Source organism: Notothenia coriiceps, unplaced genomic scaffold, assembly GCF_000735185.1.
Source record: "Notothenia coriiceps isolate Sejong01 unplaced genomic scaffold, NC01 NC01_scaffold00000339, whole genome shotgun sequence".
NCBI classification, from domain to species: domain Eukaryota; kingdom Metazoa; phylum Chordata; class Actinopteri; order Perciformes; family Nototheniidae; genus Notothenia; species Notothenia coriiceps.
The window spans coordinates 176,928-197,658 of NW_011333040.1; positions in this window are offsets into that span (position 1 = coordinate 176,928).

Consider the following 20,731-nt stretch of genomic DNA (forward strand, 5'->3'; position numbering starts at 1 on the left):
ACACACACACACACACACACACACACACACACACACACACACACACACACACACACACACACACACACACACACACACACACACACACACACAGTGGGTTTTCATTCTCGTCCATCTGCCTCCACAGAGTCTCGGTCAGAGTGACAGATGAGCGCCGCTGCCTTTAAAGGAATCAGCCTGAGACGATTTAAAATCACCTGGGCCCTTCAGCTTTGAAGTCAGACAACTGCCTGTGCTGTATTACAATGATATTATATCATTCATAATGATATAATTGATCATAATGTTTGCTGGCACTCAACGCTGAACCAGCATTTGTTCATAAATCAGATGATGAAAGGTGGGGTGTAACAGCGAAATCAAAGGAGGAAAGAAAAAGCTTGCACTGTGAGGCTCTGTAATTATTTCACCAACACGATGTCACCTTTACGGCTTTTCTAGTTCACTCAAATCACTAATTTGTTTACCACGAATACCAAATTGAATAGGAGAAGCGGCACACCTCACTCATTCACTCATTGTGTTTTGATGTTTGATGTTGTCTGTAAACTGTAAAGCCCATAACATGTATTCAAACCATCCACAGTCTGATGCAAGTCTGAAAACCCACACTGTTTCCCAAAGTCCCAAACCCAAAGAGTTAATAATTAACCATGAAAATAATCACAGGGTGTCCTTAATGGCTGGAAAATAAAACTTTGACAGCATTTGCAAAACAGAAAGCAGCGTTTTTAAGCTGGGATCAGATTGGATGTACAGCTGCAGGCTGATATATGGCTGTGAACCCACGGCCCTTCCAAACGCTCTAATTACAGTGTTGGGACTCGCTGCCAGCTGAGAAGAAACGTTTGGAAAAATGGCCCGGGACGAGTTGTTGGGCTGTAAATCATGTGCCACGTCTCTCATGTGCATTTTTGTTGACTTTTTCTATTATTGTTATGGGCTGCTGGCCAATCAGAGGAAAGCAGGTAGTAAAGAAAAAAGTGCTTCCCTCGTTGTTAAGAAGAGTACAGAACTTTTTGTTATAATGGCTGCCAACGTGAACTTGATGCACTTCAGGTAGTTATGACTATTTTGGGTTTAAGCTAAAGGTCCACTATTATACTGTTTTTCATCAATATATTATAGGTCTCAGATATATACAGAACCTGTCTCTGATTGGCTGAAACACCAAACAGATCATTGCAGCATCCCATAATCCCCTCTGTTTCAGCCCTGTTTCCAAAGTGCTGATTCTCTGTCTGTTACTTTAGATGAAAATAAGGAGCCCCTCCCCACGCCCCTCTGAGAGACATTTGGTTAAAAAGAACTCAATGGTGCTCTAGGAGGAGATTCAGGTGATAAGGGGGGGGGGGTTACCTTGGTTGGTGATTGGCTAATGGTTACACAAGACTAAACATCGTTATGAAATCATACAGTGGCCAAAATCTGATCAGCTCATTTTCAGACAGGTTTTTATAGAAATGAATCAGGACAAAAAAAGAGAGAATCTTTTTTCCTGAAACGTTCAGAGTCTCTTTTCACAGAGGGGACACATGGTGATGTAGAAGAGACATGGAAAAGTGGATTTTGCATAATAGGGGACCTTTAAGCCCACTGACTGTCTCCACTTGCAGGCAGTTATTCCAGAATTTGTTCACAGCCGTACTGCATCCTTAACTACGCATCTAAAATGAGGCATTGGAGAAATAAAGCCTTGTGTCAATCTCTCCTTTTTGAGTTGTTTTTCTGTGTGCCTTATTAGCTTGTATAGCAGTTGGAGAGAATGAGGCAAGGTTACGTAAGAGGATGATGTTTGGATGCCCCCCAATGTCAAAGGCATGCTCAGTGATTGCAGCGCTGACCCTTCTCTTTCACCTTTGGATTCGCCCTGCTGCTTTGCAGAGGCTCAGATTGTCTCCATTTGCTTTCAACCTGTTATTTTCTGAAGCCGCTAGCACAGATAGTCCAGGGGAGCGAATACAAAACGTACAACCGCTGTGTTTGGGTGCATGATCGTGGTGCAAAGTAATGGCTGAGTCAAGGGAGAGGGGGTGGAGAGTTTAGGGTGATATGGGGAGGTGTATGTGTGTGTGGGGGCGGTGACAGGATGTGTGCTATTTCAGACACGGTGCTTTCAGGCCAACTGTGCCCTCATTGTTCCATCAGCACCGGTAATGACTTCACCGTGGACTTCCTGTCACATGACCATGACTCTCCTGACCTCGTAAGTGATGACGCAAGCGACCCTGATTTGGATTGTTTTGACGTTTGCATCCTTGAGAAAGTTTGAATACTCTTGTTTTCTTTTTGTTAAGGTGCCTCCAGGGTTACAAGGCGCTTCAGAAGAGCTTCATGCATAAACTCATTAACTGTAGATCAAGTTGAAATTTAATGATCTGGTTTAGAAGAGGAAAAGAAATGCAATCTTGTTAACAAAAAGATTAAAGGACTGCTTAAACAAATACAGTCAAGTTGTCTCATCCATGAAACAATTTATTTCTCCTTAACTTAAGGTCAATGGGATGGATAAGGAAATGATTTTGAAGATGGTCCGCTCCTCTTCTTGCTAGAGGGACTTGTCTATTGTCTTTACTATTTCAAACAGAAGTTGGCCAAGACATATTAATGTGACAAGTTGACTTATCCGTACTCATATGGCTGTAGAAGTAATTCCTATAACCGGATATAAGTCAGGATTTTTGCACTTTCTGTTCTCAAAGTCAATCATTTTTTTAATGGGTTTTTGGTCAAGCGATTAAAAAAAGGTCTGTAGTGTCCACAAGCATAATAATTTAAAGTGTTGTTCTACGGCTTTAAATATATCAGTTTATATCCCACTTGTGAATTAAACATTTCACCCTCCGTCTGAAACCAGAGCCCAGTCTGCTCTGATTGGTTAGCTAGCTGGCTCAGTTGTGATTGGCCAACCACTTGGAGATGTCCCGCCCCTTAGTCTATCACGTACAATGTGTTGGAGCGCTAGCCAATAGGAGTGCAAGTGTTACATGATGTCATTATGTTCCAGAGGTAAACAAGGAATCCAATGATGGCGTTTCAGGCAGGGGGAACTTTGGGATTTTAGGCTTTTGCAGACCATTTACATGCACAAAAGCTTATATAACACACTACATGAAAGGGAGAACCTCAAGAAGCATAACAGGACCTTTGAAAAAAAAAATGAAATAAACTGAATAGACATAAACTTGAACCAATTAACCAGCGGTACAGTATTCTACAAGTTCAAGGACATTTCTGATCTTTGCGATTGGTCTTCATAATGAAAGAAATACAAGAATTCACATCTCGACACACACACACACACACACACACACACACACACACACACACACACACACACACACACACACACACACACACACACACACACACACACACACACACACACACACACACACACACACACACACACACACACACACACACACACACACACACGAATAATACCAGCCTTTGTATACCGACTGTCTCACAATGCCCAGCAGCAGACTGCAGATCTGTTTTCAATCCGAGGATCATATCAAATCTTGTCATTAGGCTTTGTTACCAGGACAACAGCATTGCTACAGCATCCTCTATGCCAAAGCCTGCCAGGAAAGCAGACGAGGTAGCAGCAGAACAAATATACCTATAGATGAAAATAAAATAAACACAGGTCCAGAATTCATGACAGAAAGCCCTCCAGTGCAGACGACCTGCTGGCTTACAGGGACCCGGGTGACGAGCCTGTGAAGTGGAGAGTGCTTTTATCTTCTTGCTGCGGCCAGATGTACACTCATGTTTTTTTTGCCCCTGATATTGTGTGAGAAAGCCAAGGCTTCGAGTTCACAGCTCAGATAAAGAGCAGAATAATTGGCACGTGGTTACGTAATGTGAGTCGTATGAGTCCATACAGCAGTGTTGTATAATTCATTGCACTAGTGGAATATGTAAAAGCACTGCTCCAATCCCCTTTAGGTCTAATTAAAAGACTATCAGCCTTTTTACAAAGAAAACTCCAGGGGATACAGAGTAATCACGTATTAATAGAATGATTACTAAAGAAATAAAGCTCCTTACGCAGATAAGAGCTGCTGAATTTATAAAAATCCCCAAAAAATCCTATTTTCATTCTTATGATATTTGTTCAGCTCTAAATTTGTGAACATGAACGAGCCCCTCCTAAATCCACAGAAAGAGAGCCTAATCTCAGTCATAATTATGTGGACGGGAAGTGGATTTTTTAGATGCAGATTGGCTCCAAGATGCCTTTTCTATTCATAAAGACTTTATGATAATCATAACTGTTTACAAAATGATGACACAGAGCTAATTTGGGCAAGTCAAGGCAAGACTACAAATCCATAAATGTGGATTCACATCTGATTCCAACTTAAAAAAATGCAGATTCGGTATTTTCATCGAACATTTCCAATACAGAGTTACCCTCGAGACAAAAACTACAGCGCTGTGACAGTGCTGGAAAAAGTTCTGGCTGCATACTTTATTTGATCCTTCTGCTTTAGGTTAAAAACACTCTGTTATTCAAAAAATAACAGAGTGTTTTTTTAAAACACAATCATCTTGCGTCACTTAGCTCAGGGTGCAGAGACGGTGCCATTTGTATATAAGGCAAATAGCAGAAGGGAATGAGAATGCTGCTTATGATATACAGCCAATGGCATATACATCTAAAGTTTGAGTAGGCTACTGTACCAATTCAAAGTCTGTCACGGTGGGGTAAGGAAGGCAGGACCCAAATCCAGGACAAAGCAGGGGAGTCAGATATCAGTGATGTTACGTATTGCGCCGAGGCTTCGGAGCGTGTGTCGAGTAATCCCCAAAGCTTTTTGTGAAGGCTTGTATCGTTTTGGGCCAGTGACGTCATCGATGACAAACGAAGCCTCGCTGCCTGTCGATACCACGTGACTGCTTCAGGAAGCACTTCAGATCGGTTGAACCATAGATATAGGTTGAACCACAACGCTCATATCCATGGATGTATAATAAGAATGATATTACCCCTCCTGTACCTGGGCCCGGTGACACGATGGAATTAAGAGAGCTCAGACCCTCACTTATATAGAGGTCGGAACATGTCATAAGTATAAATAAATAAAAGCATGAATAAATGTAGGAATAAAAACATGAATAGGCCTACATAAATGAATAAATACAGGAATAAATGGGTGCAGTGTTTTCAGGTAGATTCAGTGTGCGGCTGTGGCTCAGCTGGAAAGCAGTTGACTCAAAACCGCAGGATCCCTGGTTCAACGACTAGTCAATACGTATTTTTGTTTGCTTATAAAAGCTACAGCTAAATGAGATAATTTAGTTAATAAATGTATTATTTGATATAGTTTAGCCTTAAACAAACAAAAGGCGAGCTTTATTAAATTAAAAACGGTTACTTAATCAAATAAAAACTGCAGGGGAAGGCAAGGTTAAGCAAATGAAAAGTGGCAAACAAAACTAGAAACAAACGGGGGAGACTTAGGAGACAAGGGAGGGCAGCCGAGGGGAATACAAAACATGCAGACAAGACAGGGGACCAAACAGAGGGAATGAATAACGACAACGATCTGACAGAGAACACTAGGGAAGACAATACTAAATACACACAAGACCAATCACAAGACACAGCTGGAGAGGGCAAGCAGAAACACACGGGCAACAGGCAGGCCCGGACTGGCCATCGGGAGGACCGGGAGGTTTCCCGATGGCCAGGCCTGTTAAGTGGCTTGCTGGCCTGGCAATTTTTTTTTTTTATGAGAGAGAGAGAACCGGTTACTTGTATTTTTGTTGTTAGCATCTGGTTAGCTAGCTGCTCTAAAATATATAAGGAGCTGTTTCAACAACAAGGTGGAGGGAGAGTCCTCTGCTGTCAGACTGAGAGAGATAACTACAGTCCTTAACTACAGGTTAAGGACTCTCTGAGTGTTTAGATAGTTAACTTAGTCTAAGTTATCTCAGTGGGTCTCAAACGGTTCGGTAACCATATGTAAACACATATTTCCATTTGGGGCGGGGAGTGATTAGTCAAATATGCATGAATAAAAACATTTTAAATAGGTGAAAAATTGTAAGATACACTTTAAAAACTAGCCTTTGCTGCTGCCTCAAAGAGGAGAAGGGATTAGAGGAGGGAGAGGCTGATTCAGGAGCCCAGACACACTCACAACTATAAATGAACCAAAAATAAATTAATAAACAAGTTTCAATTTGTTTTACATTTTGGTATGTTATTGATTATGGCCATGTTCTTATGATTTTATGATTATTTAAATGTATCATATGTTTCGAGTGTTTCCATAGATCTAGTCTCTTTATTTTCCCTTCAAAATGCACCAGATTGATGCATTTAACACCAAACATTAAATGCCCCCGGACCCCCCTGGAGGATTTGAGGACCTCCCCCACTTAAAATATGTTCACATGGATATAGGTTCCCAAATACATTTGCACATAAAAAAAAAAAAAATAACCCCTGTCCATATGTTTGTTATTGAGTAGTAGATTTAAACACTATGGGCAGCAACGCTGTAAATATTCACAAATAAATCCAGCAAAATGTCACAAAAAAAGTGACGTGGCTGGGTGTATAATTCAGGGGAAATCTAAAAGACAGGAAGTAAAACAAGACAAGACCGAAAGAGGGAAAACATTTCAAAATAAAACAAGAAACGATTAACACAAAAACTGACAAAGTTTGCATCTACACAAGTAATGTCTAAAGTGTTCTTGCTACACCCATTTTATCAAGGATACTTCAAGAGATGACTTGGGGTAGCAAAGAATATCAGAATGTTGATAAGTCTTGATATTTTTCCGGGAGAACAAGTCATAAGCTAGATTTCTTGGACATAATACCACACATTTGCTAAATATTCATCCAGTCTGAGGTGTATTTTAGGAGGAGAAGAATTTCCATTGTCTGTTTGGTCAAGCCCTGTTTGTTCTTTTGGTCATTAATTTATGCCATTTGTTGTGTATAGGTTGTGTAGGAATCACACTGTCTGTACTGAAACAGAGCAAAAGGGATAAATTGGCAGGCAGGCGAACAGAAACAGTTTCTTAGCTTTCTTGTATTTCGTGGTTGTAAAGAAATGCTGTCCAATGTAGCAACCCACAGACGGCAGGCAAATGATGTAAGAGAATGGACAGACAACTAGAGAGCTGCAGGCCACGAAACAGTTGTTTCTACTCACTGCCCGCATTTGCATATATTCAAAATATATTAAGCTCTCTGAGAGTGCTACGTCCTTCTGTAAGCTCTGATTCATTTATTTTTTGATTTTTAAACAGTAGACTAACTTTCTTTTTATTTAGTAAAATAAAGTGACACCGAGATGCTGCTCCAATGGTTTCGCAATTTAGGATTGTTTTTCTCATTTTTGTATTCACTGTTATGTTGATGAACTGATATTTAAACCGACATATGGTATATATATATATTTGATTTAGGACAATTATAATTGATCAGACATTCAGCACCCTCATATAGCCAAAATGCAATGTTCCTCTTTTCCATAACCCCGCTTTCTCACAACTGCGATTCGTTGAAAGTGTGATTGGCAGTTCAGGGTCAGCCGTAGCATGAAAACATCCTTAAGATGTTTTAGTTGAAGGCTAGGGCTTCTGATGGCACTCACCTGTTTGATGTTGTTTACAGTCTGACCTTGCTTGGTGATGAAAATATCTGAGCAACTTTTAGATGGCCTCCATATTTGTTGTCTTGTCTACAGATGTTGCCTTTTGCTTTGTTGACATCTACAGTATTCCAACAAAATGTAGATTAAAAGTTGAACAGTAAATTACAATCTTCACTAAAAAACAGATTAGAAGAAACTCCTGGCTTTTAATCCCAAAGTGGATCCAGTTTTATTTCTCATATAAATGTCCTGCTTGCAATTAATTCAAGCTGAAGTTAAAATGTATTTTTGAAGCACTAATTTATACAACTGAAGTTCAATGTGCTTAGCAGGCTCATAAAACATTGTGCAAGTGCAGAGGGTAGAAGAAAATGCACAAATGAAAACAAGAAGAAAGGGAAAGAAAAGCACACAAAACAGACACTATGAAAATAGAAACAGCAATTAAAACTGAAACAAATACTTCATGAAGATGGTAAAGTGGATAAAGAATAGCTTGAGGCTTCTCTTCAATGAGCAGAGCGTAGGTGTAACTTCTACAGGTCAGCTGTTGAATGCTTTGAGCTGAGCGCATGCTGAATACAACAAGCCGATTTGGAGTAAGCTCCATAGATATGAAGGAGGTAAAGTATGTACTTGGGACCTTTGAGATCGAAAATTGGGTTTGTAAATTGACAGAATGCCTACACTACGGAGGTGTTTAGAGCTGTTTTACTAAGATTTAAAACTAAATTCTTAAGGCAGATGGAAGTGTTCTGATTTCCTTTGCCTGATGTGTTAACACAGAGACAGATGCATTGCGATATTTACTTTCACTTGTTGCGGTGTTATATTACAATTGAAATACATGTGTGTACACAATGTCATCTTTCCAGAAGTTTCAATCCGATCCAAAAAAGGTAAAGCTAATCGTGAAGTTTAAGGAAAAGTCAAAGGATCAGCCAACTCGATGGTAGTAGACCATAAAAGGCTTTAATTTATGTATTTTCATGGCAATAACTCAAACGTGTTTTTTTTTAAACATTTCAGTCTGGACAAAAGATGTTATTCTGGCTACATTGATGACTAAACCCTACTCTGAATGTAATGGTCTGCTAAACATATTCAGGCACTTGAACTGAGTCTGACAAAATGCAAAGCTGAACCATCACATTTGTTTGGAAATGGTAAGTGTGGAAAATGAATTAATAACTCTGCTGGTTTGCATAGTGACTCTACATCTCTCGTACATCTGAAGGCAGTACAATGGTTCAAAATAGGTTGTCATGGCTTTAGCAACAGGTTTGACCCAAATTCAGTAAAAATAATATAACAAAAACTAGCTTTATTCAACCTGTCACGATCTGTCTGTGTTGTGTTTTTTCTTATTTAGATCTTTCCTTGGTTTCCTGTCTGTGTGTGTTCCCACCTGTTCCCTCCTACCTGTTTACTTGATTGTGTTCACCTGGTGCCCCTGTCTCTTGTTTCGTTGATTAATCTTGTGTGTATTTAAGTTCTGTTTTTGCTGTCTGTCATTGTTGGTTTCTCGTTTGTCTAAGACTGTGTTCTCAGGGTAGTGTTCTGTTTTTTGTCAACAAAACCTTGAAATAAAGGTATTTTTCTCTGTTCAATCTGCATTTGGGTCCTGCCTGTTTCACTAACCCTAACACAACCAAAGCTAATAAAAAAAGTGTGACCAGGCATAGGAATATAAATAAAAGTATAAGAAAACAGTGAAACAAACTAGGAACAAACCGGGATGACAAGTAGCAAAAACCACGTGGTTGAAATACAGGAAACTAGAAACTACGATTGACAGGACGACACTGGGGAAACATAGACGACAAACAGATAGAGAACACTGGGGAAGGTATATATATTTACAGGACTAATCAGAGAGACAAGACACAACTGGAGAGGGCAGGTGAAACACAATCAAACACAGGCGGGAAAACACAGGAAGTAAAACAAGACAAGACACACATAAAACTATTTCAGAATAACACAGGAAACATTAAACACAAAAACTAGGATCTTGACATATGTGTGGGCTAAAGCAATTACGAATCCTATTTTGATTGTACAACTCATTAATATTACGGGACACCATAATAAACTTAATCATTGCTCTAAAGGATATTAATTCTGGAAGGAGTCTGACGCTTGTTGAGTGTTTCCATCAGTGTGAGAGGTGGACACAGGGTGCCACAGGTGCACCTAACTGGGCTTCTAAAGAGCACACTCGTTAGTAATTGGCTTCTGAGTAGGAGATGCAGAGTAGTCATTTTAACTTCCTTGAGTGGATGCTGTGAACCAGCCACTTGAACTTTAAAATGAAAGAGGGAGGCATATGGCTCCGGGGGGTAATGGATTAGGAAGTGGAGGAGCGAGAACTGAGAAAGGTCTTCCTCATTGAACTCAACAACCTTCGTCTAATGTGCCCTGCAGACACTTTACATGTAAAAATCTTGATTAATATTTTAGTTTTACATGTTTTCCCACATAAAACTGAAAAAAGGCCTGGAGTCACATGTAATCTTTCTCCGTTATTAAGACTTTCTCGTTCTAGCATCACCTCACCTCCCTCTGCTTGTGCTAGGTTGAGCAGTGTAAACCAACATTGCAAACAACTGACTCAGAATTAGGTATTTTTTCTTTGTGGGAGGGAAAATTGGATCGATTCATCCATACAGGTTTACGCTGGGTAGACTAAAGGCAGCAAATTGTAATTCGTTCTCTGTTAGCGGATTAAGCAATTCTGTCCAACTCAGAAAAAGTATGTTCATTAGCGACTACATTAGCTTCTTGTATATTATTGCTAGCTTGTATTGTCACTGGCTGACACAGAGTTACTGGCCGTGCAGTCTTCAATAATATCTAATTGGAATGTTTTGTGAACGCGGTTCCAGGGCCGGTCCGGAGCTTGTGCCTGATAAGCACCGGTTTTTCCTGTTCACGCCGCAGCGGAGCCGGCTCTTTTCGCCGAAAACCGGTTCTTACCAAGCTCGAAAAAAGTGTCGGTCTAGTCTAGAGGCAAGAACCGGATACATCACTCTTACGTCAGAGGGGGGCGAGATTAACCTGAACTAACAGTTCATGGAGAGTAACGCAGCGCCCACACGGCGGCGTGCATTGAAGCTTGCCGGTGGGCGTGTCTGAAACTCGACCAACAACCAATCACATGAATCTCCGCCCCGGACACACAAGCACGCGGTTTGATTGGCTAGAGCTTGTACTGGCATATGATTTGATTGGCTGGCGCTTCCGTCGAAGCTTCAAAAGTTCCCACAATGCAGTTTGGCTAAGCGTGACGTCACCCCATTAAAAGTGAATGGGCAGAAGCGTTGAAGCTTCAACGCACTCCGCCGTGTGGACACATTCATCGCAACAAGTGTAGCAAAAGTCAAGGCCGCAGATTCGTCGACAGAGCCAATTCGTGAAGTTGTAATGACTGATTTGAGAGGTTGTAATAACCAAGTTGCAGTAGTAATGACTACTCTGTAGCTATGTTAGTTTGCAATAAATTACCTTGAACCTTGAACCTAACGGAAAATATATTTAAAAAATATATACTTTTCTGCAAGTGAACATTTCATCACTAAGGTCATTTTTTTTCTACAAGCTACAAAACTCCTTGTTTTTCTTCTGTGACTTAAAATTTGGTTCACAGATACGTGGATATTTTATACAAGTGTAAATGTATGCACACAAGCTCAGATCTTTTTTCTGCAAGTGCTCACATCAGGTTTTACAAGCTCTCGCATTTTGCACCATATCTACCTTCATACTTTGCCGGCATTTGCATATTAGACTGTGATTGCTCTTCAAATTTATGAATCGTGATATAACAAATCTCCCTTTAGTGGTGCCAGTCGAATATCTTATTTTAAGGATGTGCACATGCCTATTCTCCTCAGTGAGTTAAGGACAAACTTTGGCTGTGAATTCAAATCTGGCTACCGGCACTACGTAACTTTAGACCTGTATCTCATCAGTATGATCCCTTAGAAAGTCGGTTTTTGGAAATGCAGTAACATCTCCTATCAGTTTGATATCCTATCAATATAAGAATATGTGACTGTGAAAATGTGCTAATATGAGCTGTTACCCCTCAGGACGAGTTCAGTTCTAGGTCCTCCTTGTTCTCCTCACTTTTGGCTGATGAATCTGGAAACCTGCAGCCAATCAGAGTAAAGTACCAACGTAACATAAATGGGTGGGGATCCGTGTCTACAGTAGACAGGAGTGACATCAATCAGATGAAGAATATGAGGATACAGTTAGCACATTTTGTGAGACTTCTCTATCAAATAAGGAACTTAAGTTGAACCCCAGGGAGAGCCAACAAAAACAACCAGCCCTAGCTAGAGATAGAACCTCAGTACTAAAATAAAATATGCAGTAGGATGAAATACAATGATAAAACAAACTGCTTTACTTTTCCACATACAGGAGAAAAGAGGAGTAAACAAATTGGCATACCGTGCAAAGCTTTCTGGCACAGCTGTTGATGCAACAATGACTTTGAATAATAGACTGAATAACTGGAGTTCAAGTAAATAATGATGACTTGTTGTTGGTTGCATTATTTGTATGGTCAGGGCTGCCAACTTTTCAATTTAGTTTGGAGTCTGATAGTACACAATTACTTACATTTTACATGGTCATAGTCGGGGTCATTCTAAACAGTATTGCATTGAACTTTTAAGGAAACAAGGGTTTAAAATTAAGATATTTTGTAAGTGGTGCAATGTACTGTATCTGAAATGACTTGCACTTTAATTAAAAAGTTAACAAAATGTATAGTACTTATCCTTTTATAGGGTCATCCTGAAAATAGGGGTGTCCTCAGAAGTCAGGACATTCAGCAAACTTCTAGAGGTGTAAAATATTTAATATCAAATTAATGAATTCAAGGGGCCATATTATGCTTTTTTTCAGGTTTCATATTTGTATTTAGTGCCTCTACTCTAACATGTCTCCATGTTCAGTGTCGATTCTAGAGTCTGTGGGGGCCCTAGGCAAACATTCACTGGGGGCCCCTCGAACCAGCTTTTCATCACCACGCACACCCCCGGAGTGGAGCAAGGCAACGAAACTTAAGATAAGAAGCAGCATTTTACGGCGCGCTATGCATGGTGCCGCTTTCAGGGGGTTTCCCGACATTGCAGTAAATTAAAGGGTGTTTCATGTTGTCGTTGCTGTGGACCTTCTTAATGTACCTTCTTTGGGGGCCCCCTTCTGGTCCGGGGCCCCAAGCAGTTGCCTGCCTTGCCTGTCCGCAAGCGGCGGCCCTGTCCACGTTTAATGTTCAAAAAGCTCTTTATTGTTCTCGTACTTCCTGTGCTGCAGCACCTCTTTTCACCCTCTGTCTGAAACCAGAGCCCAGTCTGATCTGATTGGTTAGCTGGCCGGCTCTGTTGTGATTGGTCCACCACTTAGAGATGTCCCGCCCCTTAATCTATCACGCACAATGTGTTCTAGCGCTAGCCAATAGAAGCACGTGTGTTAAATAGTGATGTCATTATGCTGCAGAAAACCAAAGGAGTCCAATGGAGGCATTTCAGGGGCCAATTATTCATTTGTTTTATCATTTGTGATAGGACTAGTGTTACAGTGGAACATTATCCAAATGAAGGCCTGGAGCAGTGTATTACAGTGCTGCTGTTGCTCTGTTCTGCTTGCATCAGCGTTAGTGTGATAATTAATCTTCTTGTGATCTTGTTAGGAGTTGCTTGCTGCAATAATTGCGTTAGCTTGTTGTTCGTTAGCTGCAAAAGCTACAGGCCAGTTGTCTGTGGTAGGTGAGCATGTTAGCTGGTTTTTTATTTGTAGTGCCTGTTGTGTTCTTTGTCAGCCGGTTTGCAGTTATTAGAGCGTGATGTCTAGATAATGTACAAAATAATGTCTCTCTGGTTGTTGCCATGCTGATTTACGTATGAGTTGGTTGCTAGAGCTGCAGCATAATTGATTTAGACAGTGACACTACTGCATAAGAAAACTCATTATGGGTTGAACGCAACCTCCAACTCCCTTTAAGGATAATCTCAATACATGCAGTCAATCGCAATTATATTCTTTCTCTAATTCTATCACGGACACACACATTCTCATCTCACCTGCCCACGCATCTGGCCCCGGCAGATCTTTTACCGGTGTTGTTGTCAGTCTCCTCACACCCCAGCGCTGGCAAGATAAAACCCCCAGCCCACATGGACTGAAGAAAGGCCAGCAAGGGCTTCATAATTGAAGAGAATGAGCGAGAGAGGGGGAAGCAATGCAATCAGGCTCGTAGAAGAATGAGACCTTAATTAGACATTCTTGTCGCTCTATCTATAGAAGGCTTTCCTCTCTCCCCTTTGCCTGGAAACACATGGTATCAGTGGATTCTAATTAGAGAGCACTTGATGAGAGTGTGTGCTTACTGTGGCCTAGATAGACCCGCTTCATCGGTATGAGCCCCGGTGCTCCAGTAGTGTGGTCCCTCGCTGTGCCATCAAACGAGAGCTCCAATCTCTGAGGGGCTGCTGGAAAGGAGGAGGAGGAGGAGGAAGAGGAAGAGGAGGAGGAGGAGGGAGAGGACAGGGTTAAGGTACATGGAGGGATAACAAGACTGGGCATCGCCAGGGGTGGTTTCACATGGGAGGGGGAGTCTTGTTCTGAGAGCTGCATTAGTTAGGCTGCAAGTGTTTGAAGTGTACTTGTTTGTGAGAAGATGATGTTTTAGGGCTATGTGTGCTGGGAAAGAGTAAGAGCTGGTGAGTGTGTCTCCTGCGGTGTTGTTGATCAGAACAGCAAAGCTCTCCCGTTTCACAGTGAGTGGGTGACCCTTTGCCAGAATCCTTAACTTCAGGTGGCTTGTCAGGCCAGGCCTCGTTTGATTGGCCCCTGACTGAGGGTGAATGCCAGCACAGAAAGGTGAATTGAATGGATCCTTCTTCCCAAATATAGCCTTTTGACATTGTTTCAAATGTTTTCAGCGGGGCCCAATCAAGTTATGAGGTCACTGTCTGTCTGTCAATTACTTTGTAACATAAATGTCTTTTTAACACAGCAAACGTGTGGGTAAAACCATTGTCTGTAGGCAATGAGACAACATTTTGGGGATTGGGAGTGGTCTGTTATTTGTAGTCCAAATATTACTGACTGATCTCGTTCGAATGTGAGTTTTGGAAGTATGCAGCAGTCTGTGTGAAGAGCAACAGAGGAGTATCGTAGTGGCCGTAATTCAATCTTGGAAAATGAAGGCAATCGTATACTGATAATTTAGGTTTTATTCGCTTAAACGTTGTTTTTTTTAACTGGCAACTTGTGAAACAATCCAGTCTTTTAAATCCGTTGTTATTCCTCACGTCTCAAATAACTAATCGGACTATAAACAAGTGAATGGCACGGGAAAAGAACGGCTACACAGGAACTCTCAAATATCGCCTCTTGCCTTCAGAAATGAATCATCGTCAGACCAATAGCTGATTGGTTCTGATAATTTTCATAGTAATAACTTACTTACTGATTTCTAAATATCTTTTATAAGCCTTCAAAGTCCCGGGTCTGTAACTTCCAACCGTCTTTTATGCTCTCAACCCCTAACAAAGCATGCATATTTGTTCCCAAAACTGGGCCGTTTCTGGTCTGAAAGCCCACTTAACGCTATTTTTCTCTCCACAAAACTTTTCAAAAAGTTTTTCTAGGCTGGATCAATTCAAATCTGCTTGCATTGACTGTGAATGTAAAATACAGATCAAATTGCTATTTTACGCATGCTTAGTAGTAAAGCCATTACCTTGAAAAAGGTAATTTAAATATAAATGAGAACAACTAAATCGTGATGGAGGAAAAGAGATTAAAAAGGAAAATGGTGATAATGATAATACAGAGGAGAAAAAAGTCTGTTGATTTGGTCAGAGTGGATTTCGCCAGGAGGAACTTTCTCTCATGCCGAGGCTAAATGCAGGCAGATGCCTCATTTTTATGTTCACCAGCCAAATTGGGCCATTTTGGACCTTTCTCTATTGTTTAGGCTTCGACATGGACCAAGAACTTTGTGCAACTTTCTAAAAACACTATGCCTTTGCTCATAAACAGTATTTTCACAGTTTACTTTGCGTGGGCGAGTCTGAAAGGAGGACCAGAATGAAGGTGAAGAGGCTGCGGGGGGGTTGAACCAGGAAATGTTCTCACCCTGTGTAAAGTCATTTAGCAGCAGAGGGCTACAAGCTATTATGCCTGAGCTTTAGCCGTGACAATAATAATAATTACAAGACGGCTGGAGGTGAAGAATCGAAGCTCCCATTTAGGAGATGAGCTTCCAAACGACCCCCTGAAAGAAGACATGGCACTTGGCCAACCAACGTGTCACTTCTTTCACCCTCTCCGTAGAATTCTTGAGTCGTTCTGTTTCTCTCACCCTCTCACATTCTGTGTCAAGCTTTCGCAGTTTCACTTTTGAACATGGGTAGGCCGATGATATTACAGGCACAAACACACCACATATTGTTTACAGTAAAGCGGTCACAAGAAATAATTTTTTCCCACATACTCACACACGCCTTGTTCAACTCACATGTGTAATCCCTTTAAAAAGTATGTATGCACATGAGATGAGGCACGGTCTTTACCAATCCCACTTCTGAGGACTCCCCTACCCTCTTATGTGACCAACAACACACACACACACACACACACACACACACACACACACACACACACACACACACACACACACACACACACACACACACACACACACACACACACACACACACACACACAGGTTCTGTTGTAAAACCACACGGTGTGTTGCTTCAGCTTGTGATGTGGCTGCACTAACTGCCTCCTGCAGAGACAGAGAGATGGAGAGAGGAAAAAGACAGAGGTAAGAAGAATGGAGTAAATTAGGGGAGAGGAGACAAACAAATTGAGCGACAAAGATGAAAGATGTTTGGATGCCCTACATAGATATATCACAGGAGGAGACAGGGAGTAGGAGGGAGGAGGTAACTGTTAAGGTGTGAATGGAGATAGAGACTGTAATGGGAAAACAAAGAGGGAAATGATACGATGTGATTTAATCTTGTTTTATTTGAAGAATGTATACACCTACACATGAATGGCACACAGGACTTTATCTGCAAAGTAACTTAAAGATATTAAATAAATGTTGTGGCGTAAAAGTACACTATTTACCTCTGAATTGTAGAGGGGTAGAAGAAGGATTCAAGGACTGAGACTGCCAAGGCACACATGTACATAGCTACAGTGTAGATATATCAATGACAATCTTAGGTCACAGCAGGCTATAAAACAGATACAAATAGTTAAAATAGTGCAAGTAATACTAATAAAATAGAATATAAATAGAGCAAGGAGAGTCTATAGTAATTGGAATATGATATATTTATCAATAGCTCACGACAGGCCGTGGTCATTATATCACAGCTAAGGGGCGTGGTTCGGCCCGACGCAAAGCTGTTGTTTTCTTGTCCAGTTTCCGCCCAACTGTATACAGTTAAATCGACCGGACATCTTTCTGCAGATGTCAGCGTCCTTAACAACGGTCAATAAATCCTTGCTGCACATTATCCCTTACATGTTTCCATCTTAAGCTTTGTTAGTTAGTTAGTTTCGTAACGGACGTAATGTTACAGTTGTAACGGTTGTAGCTTTTCTCAGACGCGGAGGGATACTGACTTGTTGTGAAAAGTAACTACAACTCCACCCGTGGTATTCTAGACCCTCCAGAAAAACGCGATCCTGCGGTCCCAGAATTTACCGCATAATCAGCAAAATGGCGCAGATTTTTAAAAGGCCGCATATTTATCAAAAGGCCGCATAATCCCCGCATTTTTTCCACACAAAGTTGAGAAAGAAAAAAGTTAACTCGTCTTGACGTGAAGTAGTGACGATGATGACGTGATGTCGTCACTACTTCACGTCAAGACGAGTTAACTTTTTTCTTTCTCAACTTTGTGTGGAAAAAATGCGGGGATTATGCGGCCTTTTGATNTGCACGGGGTGCAGAATAGTTTCCCCTCACTATCGTGAAAGACATCGGGGTACTGCTTTGCCCGGTCTTTAGCGGAAATGTTCACTCTACGGTGTTGTTTACCTTCTGTGTGTCGTCACTACTTCACGTGAAGAAGAGTTAACTTTTTTTTTTCTCAACTTTGTGTGGAAAAATGAGGGGATTATGCGGCCTTTTGATAAATATGCGGCATATTTATCAAAAGGCCGCATAATCCCCTCATTTTTCCACACAAAGTTGAGAAAAAAAAAAGTTAACTCTTCTTCACGTGAAGTAGTGACGACACACNCACACACACACACACACACACACACACACACACACACACACACACACTTACATGTTACACAGACAAAGATTCTCATTAATTTCTAAGTAACTCATTAATAACAGTCCAGGAAATTCAAATAAAGAGCTTTGATCTGTCTGTCTGTCTGTCTGTATATATTCTATACAGAAATTCATATAATGTGAGCCTGGCCTGTTAATATCATGCATCGTTCTATGTAAATATTGTTCCTCTAGGTATTTCCAAGTACCATGTTATAAAGGGGCTACTTTATCCCAAAAGTACCATTTTGTATTTCAATTACTCACCCAGTATCATACTAAATTCTCAATTAATACACAATTCTTATCGCATTTGTTCACAGTGAATGGGGAAGTAAAACATTGAGAGAATTCTTGATGATAAATGGAGTCCTTGTTTAAAATACAGGAAAACTTGTAGAGTAATGAGACTTGGATTATATTGCACTAGTTTGGTAAGTGTGTAAACTGATGTTTTCATATCGTTTTTCTGTTTGTTAAATTAAGCCCTTATTTACTTTCTGACTGTTCTCTACGGTGGCCTACATGTTCAAACGTGCTGCAAAGGCCCAAAACCTTTCCACTAGAGAAACGAGCAGCAGCTTCAAAAACTATTCAAAGCGCTTTCGACATTTGGGGATTATAAAGTTGGCCTAGTAATATCGGAAAGATTCATGCAATCACATTGTTAAAAAAAAAAGCCAAAGTTCCATTTGAGTTAAAGGTGGGGTAGGTAATTTTGGAGAAACCAGCTATAATTTGAAAATACACAGCCGGAAGAAATCTGCTACTTCCTTACAGAGCCCCTCCTCCCACACACACGAACGCGCACATGACCAATGAGGGCACGAGATAAGTTTGTGCACAGAGGCTGACAGGCAGGTAGGCCATCCAGTTATTTTAGCCGGGCCGGCTCAAATGATTGGTCGTGCTTTTTACAGCACCACGGCTTCCACAGATCACATTTCTTTATGGATTTTTTGTCAAAGCACTTCAGATATTCATTGCTATCGGGATGTTAAGAGCATTCCATGGAATATAACAAAAAGTGTATCTCGAGCCGGTTTCTCAAACGTACCCACCTTTAAGTTTCCAGTGATAGTTGGCAAACTTTATAATCACCGATCGTCAACAAACACTCCGGTCCCTGCTGTGTGCGTCACTTTTTAGTGTCCCTGTTTCTGTTGTGTTTTGAGCTTCCTGCAGCATTTTGACTTTGCAGCGTTTACTTTTTGCATCGCTTTAGTAAATGCTGTGCATCTGTTGTCAAGTTGGTAAAGATTTGTCTTCATTAGCATGTGTTTTGGCACCTGTTGGCCACCGTAGTTCTCCGTATTTGTATTCTTTATATTCCGGGGAGACATGAGAGTAAAACATAAAAAGGAATTCAAAGTAACACAGGTAAGTAAATGATATACAGTATAAATGCTCTCCTAGAGCTTTATGAGGTTGTTCTCATCTCCATGGGGAAATATTTGTAACAGTTGTATGTGTGATTAGCATTAGGCCATTAGCTGATTGGTATAAAATAAAGAAAGTAGTCGCATGTCTCCTTTCTGTGGTATCTGTTCTTTATCAGTAGCACCGTTATTTTTTCACCGTGGAGGCGTGTGAAGCAGTGGACTAGTGCGTTGGTGTTCGGATCAGGGGGAGCACAGGTTCAAACCCCACTGCAGTCAGCATGTTGTTGTGTCCCTGAGACACTTCACCCCAAATTGCTCCTGTGGGGATTGCCCACAGTATTGAGTATATAAGTCTAACATGTAATGTAATTTACACAGTATACGGCTGCAGCTTCTTCTGTTGCTCTGTGAAACCCATACATTTAAAAGCTCATAAATCTGCAAGGCCCTTTTTATTGTTTAACACACATAAGAGCATGCACACTGAAGCTGATATCCAGTTTCTACTGTTTCTAAGCAACTACTGAGACAATTTTTGAATACACATATTTCCAGAAATGTTTTATAGACAGAATGAAACACATCAAATTAAACCTGTCAGGCCGCACAATTGATTGAAATCAACTATTTTTTTTTTGTACAGATTACAAAACATGGATTTCTCTTGTATTATTTCAGTTTGCAATTTTAGTAATTATTTTTATTTTAAAAAACGTCAGATATAGATACCTCACAATAAAACTAGGCATATAGGATTTGTATTCATGAATATTCCAAACCATCATAGCTTTCAAAGACATTAGTTAGTCTCTGGGATTGTCAGTCTTCATAAAACCAGGAAAATGTTCTCCTCTATATTAATAACTTGGTGTGTGTTCTTTGGTTGGCCCGCTGTTGATTTGTTTGTCTTTGGGCGAGCTGTAACTCTATAATGTTATGAATAAGTCATGCAGACAGAAACTCTGCTCACAGACTTGCATAACACACTTCAGGATTCCTATGGATACACACATTGTATCCTCCCCGTTTTAATACACCTCACTTTGTCACACACACACACACACACACACACACACACACACACACACACACACACACACACACACACACACACACACACACACACACACACACTTGATGCCTCGGTGAACGTGAGTTGTTTGGATTTTTTGTACGCAGCAGCAGAAAGCATTTTCGAATGTTTGAATGAATCAAAGTGGGTCGTCACCGTCAACTTTCTCTTATGCTCCAACACACAGTTGCACGGGGTGCAGAATAGTTTCCCCTCACTATCGTGAAAGACATCGGGGTACTGCTTTGCCCGGTCTTTAGCGGAAATTTTCGTCGTGTGAGTTCCACACGTTCACTCTACGGTGTTGTTTACC